The sequence below is a fragment of the Lithobates pipiens genome, unplaced genomic scaffold (genome assembly GCF_037356315.1).
Source record: "Lithobates pipiens isolate NorthernLeopardFrog02 unplaced genomic scaffold, aLitPip1_a1.2 Scaffold_59, whole genome shotgun sequence".
NCBI lineage: Eukaryota > Metazoa > Chordata > Amphibia > Anura > Ranidae > Lithobates > Lithobates pipiens.
The window spans coordinates 3649646-3658291 of NW_027507880.1; the positions used below are offsets into that span (position 1 = coordinate 3649646).

General features: G+C 49.2%; 1 long non-coding RNA gene across 1 annotated transcript; it reads right to left on the reverse strand.

The window, feature by feature from the left end:
- Positions 1 to 363: 363 nt before the first annotated feature.
- Positions 364 to 7671, reverse strand: LOC143958190 (uncharacterized). The gene is made up of 3 exons (XR_013270100.1): positions 7615 to 7671; positions 1244 to 1296; positions 364 to 628 (listed from the first exon to the last, which is right to left on the reverse strand). It is a non-coding gene; the product is annotated as an uncharacterized LOC143958190 (long non-coding RNA).
- Between the last annotated feature and the right edge of the window lie 975 nt (positions 7672 to 8646).

Consider the following 8646-nt stretch of genomic DNA (forward strand, 5'->3'; position numbering starts at 1 on the left):
GACAAAACACATTGACTTTAAGGGATCCACCATCACAAGGCCATGAGAATACTTGGCCTATGTATTGTATGTTAGGTTATCCTGCAGGGTAGTTGATATAAAATTTAAGGTCTTGCAAATGTGAATTTTAACCAAACTGGAATAAAATGATGTTTTAATATGTGCATGCTCTCATTCTGTACCAGTTAAGTCTGATGAAAGTGTAAGAAGAAAAAAACTTGATGTTAAAGTTGTACATTTTAAAAAGTTAAGCAAAGGTGGTTCCTTTCCCCCCTCAATTGTCTTTATAGGATTTAATAACCATTTAATCGAAGTACAAGCACACTACCCATCTAGTTAAAACATAGTAAAGGATGGACGACATTTCTCATGTTTAATAATCATGTAAACATTTATTCTTTAGCCATGTACAATTGTTTTTATTTCACATTGCAATCAGAAGAGGCTGGCCCTTTAAGCAATCAGAAAGGCTACTGCCCAATAGTGATTGGGAACCTTTGCATTTCAGATGTTTTGGAACTACATCAGATTAAGTGATAAAATGAGGTCTCTGGGATGATTGAAGTTCACCTCGGCCTTGCTTGCAAACGAACACTCCAAGTATAGTAGCAAAAGTTGTAGACAACAGCTAAAAAACAAAGAGGAAAGATATAGTGTTAGAGACAAAAGATTTCCAAGCATTGTCTTTAAAGTACATTTCCAGCCATATTTGCATTACACCTACTTTTAAATTAGTTAAATGTTGCCATTAATATCGCATAGCTTAGGAAGGAGAACCAGTAATATTTAAAAGCCACCCAACTTTCTTAATTCCTACATGCTCTCCCCACTTTGGTACAGTGTATATTCAGACCCCTCCTAAACATAACAGTTCCTGGACATCTCCATCAACTTATCAAGGATAGGCAAAGTGTAAAAAAGGTTAATTCTACCAGATGCTGATGGAAATCGAATAGTGCCAATGTTGGCTTAGCCCTTCTATAGTCTGTATGCAATCCGTTTCCAGCCATGGGGTTTCCATAAATGACTTGCAGAAAGCCAGTATTGACCATTTATAAAGATTCTGAATGGAAGAGAGCATATGGACCAGACACTTGCCAAAAAACCCAACCCTCTGCCCCCCCCCCCATGCTTTTGTTAAGCTTATGCGCATTGTCTAAAGGACAGATCAAAAGATAAACCCTTAATTTACCATTGTACCCTTTACAAAGATTTCCTGGAAATATTATGTATGGATGCTTACCAATCTCCCACACCAGTCTTGCCACAACCTAGCAGTGTTGCCCAGTCAGCCATCTGAATGAAATGGAGATACCGTTAAAAACACAAAGGATAAAAGGCCTCTAAAACAAGTAAACAAACTCCACAGCAAGGCCCGGCTCACATGGATGTGACAGACATTGTAAAACCACAATAACCATTCCTGGCTGGGCTCTTGAAGAACCAGCAATGAATCAACCAATATTTGTAAAATCCCTTCAACTGCTCCAGTGTCTCAGATTAAATAAATAGCTGCGCTAATGGGACCAAAGCCTGCAACCAACAGAAAATTTGCATTCTTCACTGCATCAGGGTGGGCATAAAATGACCAGCAAAGGGGAATCACTGGCATTGTATACAACCACCACTAGAATGAGCTTCAGGGATCTACTAGAAAATACTCCACATGGGGTCAAAGTGCGCAGAGAACAAAGTGTGCAATCTGTTGAACTGCCTTCGTGGTGCTTCACAGTAAGACAAACCATTTAAACCTATTTGTTAAATGGGAATGGCACATGTTAGAACACTTATGCCCTTAAGGGAAAAGGTCTAACACAATACCAAAAAGTCTGACCCAAGAATAAGAGTATTGATGTTGGCTTGGTCCAAAGTATTTGTTGACTCTAGTATGGTGCCCTCACACTTTAACCAAGAAACACCATGGAGCATTCCAAATCAACACTCTGTATTCCCAGGAAGAAAGAATGTGCAGTCAAAGAATTCCCCCAGTCGCATCATGAGCTATGATTGAGTCCCTAGACCAACTTCCAAGCCGCACTGCAGCAGAGGGCAAGAAGACTGAATCAGCCCTAGAACTGACCCTCATGAAGAGCTGGGCAATCGCCCTCAATCAAGCAAGGACTGAGACTGGCCCAGTCTCCAAGCCCTCTGCTACAGAGAAGCCCATCGACCAGCCCAGTTTCCCAATCATAGCTCACAATAGGAAAGGCAAGACAGTCTCAGAACAGCAGACCCTTTTACTTGCAGAGAGCAGGGGCTCTCTGGAGACTTTCCCCAAAAGGTTTTAGAGTAAAATAAATGCTCAGCCATCTATCCCCGTCTATGGCAGAAAGAAGCTCCTAGAAACCGATAACCTGCAAGGTAAGCACAAAAGGTGGATTAAAGAGGCCAACAGAGTCTGAAGGAGCAGTGTTGCAGTGCCCCGCCCTGCTCCAACAAAGCTCAACCCACAACCTAGGAGCAAATTTCTACCCAGGGACTTCCAACTGAACAAGTACTTTGCTCTTAGACCCCAACATCTAAGGGTTATGATTAAAAGCTCATAACCCTGCTGAAACCTAGCAAACCCAGCTAGACTAGTATCCTAAATTCATTTGTGGGTCCACAGTGTGGCTAACCCAAGCCAAGAGTTAGAACAAAAGCTCAGAACCCTGCTGAAACCTAGCAAACCAAGCTAGACTAGTATCCTAAATTCATTTGTGGGTCCACAGTGTGGCTAACCCAAGCCAAGAGTTAGAACAAAAGCTCAGAACTCTGGTGAAACCTAGCAAACAGAGCTAGGCCTTCATCCTTAATGAGTTTTAGTACCCGCCATCCACAAATGCTGCAGGACAAGAGAAGGGATTCCATCATGCTTGAAGTGTTCAGCCATCAACTTGAAGTGGTCAAGGCTTCAAATAGAAACCAAGTTGTTAATGTCAACATGTCTACAAAAGATAGAAGTTTGAGGTTAAATATAAAAAAGGTTAATAAAGTTTATAAAAAGTAATGAAAGGGGCTCACTGACGACCCAAAATTGACCTGCTGTTCTGCTCAACGCCTGGCTTCATGTGTTTCAGGTCACCCTCAAGTGGGCAGATCATGAAAGGCTAGAAGTCTCTGCATACTTGTTAAGAATATTAGTAGGACAGCCAAGCAACTGAAATTTTCAGGAGAAAACCACAATAGAAGTCTCTATGGCTTCCTATGCCTAGTCCCAAAAACACACAAATAAAACCACCCTAGATAATTCCATACTGGGAGCATAGTGAAGATGTTTTGCTTCACTCTGCTATGGCTTACTCAACATTACACCAGGAGGCTCAGGAGGGCGGCAGTATGGTCATATTTTCATGTTAAGTGGCCAATTCGTTGCTAGGATGAGAGATAGTCCTAGAAATGAGCCACTAGCAACATGAAAGGTTGGCCAGTTTCTGCACCCCATCCAGACCCACTATGTGCCCTGCTGTGTAACATAGGACTATAAAAACAAAAAACAAAAAAAAAACTGGGGGGCGAGCATGCATTCCACAAATTCACAATGATGGTGGTGGTGGGCGCAGAGAGCATGCATCCCACATTCACAATGAGGGTGGTGGTGGTGGGCGCAGAGAGCATGCATCCCACATTCACAATGGTGGGGGGGCGCAGAGAGCATGCATCCCACATTCACAATGGTGGGGGGGCGCAGAGAGCATGCATCCCACATTCACAATGAGGGTGGTGGTGGGGGCGCAGAGAGCATGCATCCCACATTCACAATGAGGGTGGTGGTGGGGGCGCAGAGAGCATGCATCCCACATTCACAATGAGGGTGGTGGTGGGGGCGCAGAGAGCATGCATCCCACATTCACAATGAGGGTGGTGGTGGGGGCGCAGAGAGCATGCATCCCACATTCACAATGAGGGTGGTGGTGGGGGCGCAGAGAGCATGCATCCCACATTCACAATGAGGGTGGTGGTGGGGGCGCAGAGAGCATGCATCCCACATTCACAATGAGGGTGGTGGTGGGGGCGCAGAGAGCATGCATCCCACATTCACAATGAGGGTGGTGGTGGGGGCGCAGAGAGCATGCATCCCACATTCACAATGAGGGTGGTGGTGGGGGCGCAGAGAGCATGCATCCCACATTCACAATGAGGGTGGTGGTGGGGGCGCAGAGAGCATGCATCCCACATTCACAATGAGGGTGGTGGTGAGGGCGCAGAGAGCATGCATCCCACATTCACAATGAGGGTGGTGGTGAGGGCGCAGAGAGCATGCATCCCACATTCACAATGAGGGTGGTGGTGAGGGCGCAGAGAGCATGCATCCCACATTCACAATGAGGGTGGTGGTGGGGCGCAGAGAGCATGCATCCCACATTCACAATGAGGGTGGTGGTGGGGGCGCAGAGCATGCATCCCACATTCACAATGAGGGTGGTGGTGGGGGCGCAGAGAGCATGCATCCCACATTCACAATGAGGGTGGTGGTGGGGGCGCAGAGAGCATGCATCCCACATTCACAATGAGGGTGGTGGTGGGGGCGCAGAGAGCATGCATCCCACATTCACAATGAGGGTGGTGGTGGGGGCGCAGAGAGCATGCATCCCACATTAACAATGAGGGTGGTGGTGGGGCGCAGAGCATGCATCCCACATTCACAATGAGGGTGGTGGTGGGGCGCAGAGCATGCATCCCACATTCACAATGAGGGTGGTGGTGGGGCGCAGAGCATGCATCCCACATTCACAATGAGGGTGGTGAGGCACAGAGAGCATGCATCCCACATTCACAATGAGGGTGGTGGTGGGGGGGGCACACAGAGCATGCATCCCACATTCACAATGAGGGTGGTGGGGGGGCACGCAGAGAGCATGCATCCCACATTCACAATGAGGGTGGTGGGGGGCACGCAGAGAGCATGCATCCCACAAATTCACAATGGGGGGTGCAGAGAGCATGCATCCCACAAATTCACAATTAGGGTGGTGGTGGGCGCAGAGAGCATGCATCCCATAAATTCACAATTAGGGTGGTGGTGGGCGCAGAGAGCATGCATGCCACATTAACAATGAGGGTGGTGGGACACAGAGCATGCATCCCACAAATTCACAATGGGGGGCACAAAGAGCATGCATCCCACATTAACAATGAGGGTGGGGGGCGCAGAGACCATGCATCCCACAAATTCACAATGAGGGTGGTGGTGGAGGGGCGCAGAGAGCATGCATCCCACAAATTCACAATGGGGAGCGCAGAGAGCATGCATCCCACATTCACAATGAGGGTGGGCACAGAGCATGCATCCCACATTCCCAATGAGGGTGGTGGTGGGGCGCAGAGAGCATGCATCCCAAATTCACAATGAGGGTGGTGGAGGGGGAGGGCGCAGAGAGCATGCATCCCACTTTCACAATGAGGGTGGTGGAGGGGCATGCAGAGAGCATGCATCCCACATTCACAATGAGGGTGGTGGAGGGGCATGCAGAGAGCATGCATCCCACATTCACAATGAGGGTGGTGGAGGGCGCAGAGAGCATGCATCCCACAAACAATGGGGGGCGCAGAGAGCATGCATCCCACAAATACACAATTAGGGTGATGGTGGGCACAGAGAGCATGCATGCCACATTAACAATGAGGGTGGTGGGGCACAGAGAGCATGCATCACACATTTTCACAATGAGGGTGGTGGGCGTAGAGAGCATGCATCCCACAAATTCACAATGAGGGTGGTGGTGGGGGGGCACAGAGAGCATGCATCCCACAAATTCACAATGGGGGGCGCAGAGAGCATGCATCCCACATTAACAATGAGGGTGGGGGGGCGCAGAGACCATGCATCCCACAAATTCACAATGAGGGTGGTGGTGGGGGGGCACAGAGAGCATGCATCCCACAAATTCACAATGGGGGGGCGCAGAGAGCATGCATCCCACATTCACAATGAGAGTGGGGGGGGCACAGAGCATGCATCCCACATTCACAATGAGGGTGGTGTTGGGGGGGTGCAGAGAGCATGCATCCCACATTCACGATGAGGGTGGTGGAGGGGCATGCAGAGAGCATGCATCCCACATTCACAATGAGGGTGGTGGAGGGGCATGCAGAGAGCATGCATCCCACATTCACAATGAGGGTGGTGGAGGGGCATGCAGAGAGCATGCATCCCACATTCACAATGAGGGTGGTGGAGGGGCATGCAGAGAGCATGCATCCCACATTCACAATGAGGGTGGTGGAGGGGCATGCAGAGAGCATGCATCCCACATTCACAATGAGGGTGGTGGAGGGGCATGCAGAGAGCATGCATCCCACATTCACAATGAGGGTGGTGGAGGGGCATGCAGAGAGCATGCATCCCACATTCACAATGAGGGTGGTGGAGGGGCATGCAGAGAGCATGCATCCCACATTCACAATGAGGGTGGTGGAGGGGCATGCAGAGAGCATGCATCCCACATTCACAATGAGGGTGGTGGAGGGGCATGCAGAGAGCATGCATCCCACATTCACAATGAGGGTGGTGGAGGGGCATGCAGAGAGCATGCATCCCACATTCACAATGAGGGTGGTGGAGGGGCATGCAGAGAGCATGCATCCCACATTCACAATGAGGGTGGTGGAGGGGCATGCAGAGAGCATGCATCCCACATTCACAATGAGGGTGGTGGAGGGGCATGCAGAGAGCATGCATCCCACATTCACAATGAGGGTGGTGGAGGGGCATGCAGAGAGCATGCATCCCACATTCACAATGAGGGTGGTGGAGAGGCATGCAGAGAGCATGCATCCCACATTCACAATGAGGGTGGTGGAGAGGCATGCAGAGAGCATGCATCCCACATTCACAATGAGGGTGGTGGAGGGGCATGCAGAGAGCATGCATCCCACATTCACAATGAGGGTGGTGGAGGGGCATGCAGAGAGCATGCATCCCACATTCACAATGAGGGTGGTGGAGGGGCATGCAGAGAGCATGCATCCCACATTCACAATGAGGGTGGTGGGGGGGGGGGCACAGAGAGCATGCATCCCACATTCACAATGAGGGTGGTGGAGGGGCATGCAGAGAGCATGCATCCCACATTCACAATGAGGGTGGTGGAGGGGCATGCAGAGAGCATGCATCCCACATTCACAATGAGGGTGGTGGAGGGGCATGCAGAGAGCATGCATCCCACATTCACAATGAGGGTGGTGGAGGGGCATGCAGAGAGCATGCATCCCACAAACAATAGGGGGCGCAGAGAGCATGCATCCCACAAATACACAATTAGGGTGGTGGTGGGCAGAGAGCATGCATGCCACATTAACAATGAGGGTGGTGGGGCACAGAGAGCATGCATTCCACATTCACAATGGTGGTGGGAGGGCACAGAGAGCATGCATCCCACAAATTCACAATGGGGGGGTTCTGCCAATCCCCTGAAGTTAAAAAGGCAGAGAAAGTTTGATCTATGCAGTGCAATGGCTTGTCTGTTTGAATACAAACATTTAGTTATGCCACAATATAAACAAAAAGCGATTACATAATAAGATTGTAACATGTTTGTGACATTTAAACAAAGTGGAGTGAAAAAAAAAAAAGTTTAGACTGCAGCTCCAAAATGAACATTGCAACCATAATGACATCCAAGCTCTACTTACCAGGCATGTGGCAGCCAGCCATGTTGCTTTCCATCTGGAGGTGAAAAGCCAGGCTTGTGCACAGGTGAGGGTATTTATGGGTAATCAGCCTTAAAAGGTCAGCTGACACAGCCCAAACTTTAACCCCTTATTTCCCAGTTTATGTTTTTGCATTACCCCAATGAAACAGGTCAAAGGGTGTTTGTTTGAGCCTGGGTTCACACTGGTGCATGCTAAACACTGCATGCGATTCGCACAGCGGGCCTGTGTACATCACATGCGATGTCTGTCCGATGTGATTTGAGCCATACGATGTATGGCTCAAATCGAATCCGCAACAAAATGGTGCAGAACCCTTTTGGTTTCCGAATTTGAATGGCATTGCATAGGTGCTCACACACACCCGTGCGATGCGATTATGGCAATAGCACTATGTTTTGCAATCTGTTTCAGGTGTTGTTAATCTAGCATTGACACCCACAGCAGATCGCATGGACACCATGCCATTGCTATGCAGTGCGATGTGATGCTGGAAAACATGGCAAATCTTGTGCTTTTCCCCGCATCACATCAGTGTGAACCGAAGCTCGTGGTTTACAGAATTGGGAAAAAAAGGGGGGGGTTGTCACAGGTGCAGTAAGTGGCGGTTTAGATTAGTGTGCTCTGCGAGATTGCAGCACAAGTCAAATGCGATGCGATTTCAGCCATACAGATAGTATGCTGAATTCACATGACGTTCGGATTAAACTTGCACAGGAACTTGCAACTTGGAACTCAGCACAGGGATGGTGGGAACCCCTTCTAAGGGGTACAGCGGGTATACACTCAGACCCGGGAACTCAGCACGGGGATGGTGGGAACCCCGTATAATGGGTACAGCGGGTTTAAACTCAGACCCGGTAACTCAGCACAGGGATGGTGGGAACCCCTTCTAATGGGTACAGTGGGTGTACACTCAGACCCGGGAACTCAGCACAGGGATGGAGGGAACCCCGTATAATGGGTACAGCGGGTGTACACTCAGACCCGGGAACTCAGCACAGGGATGGTGGG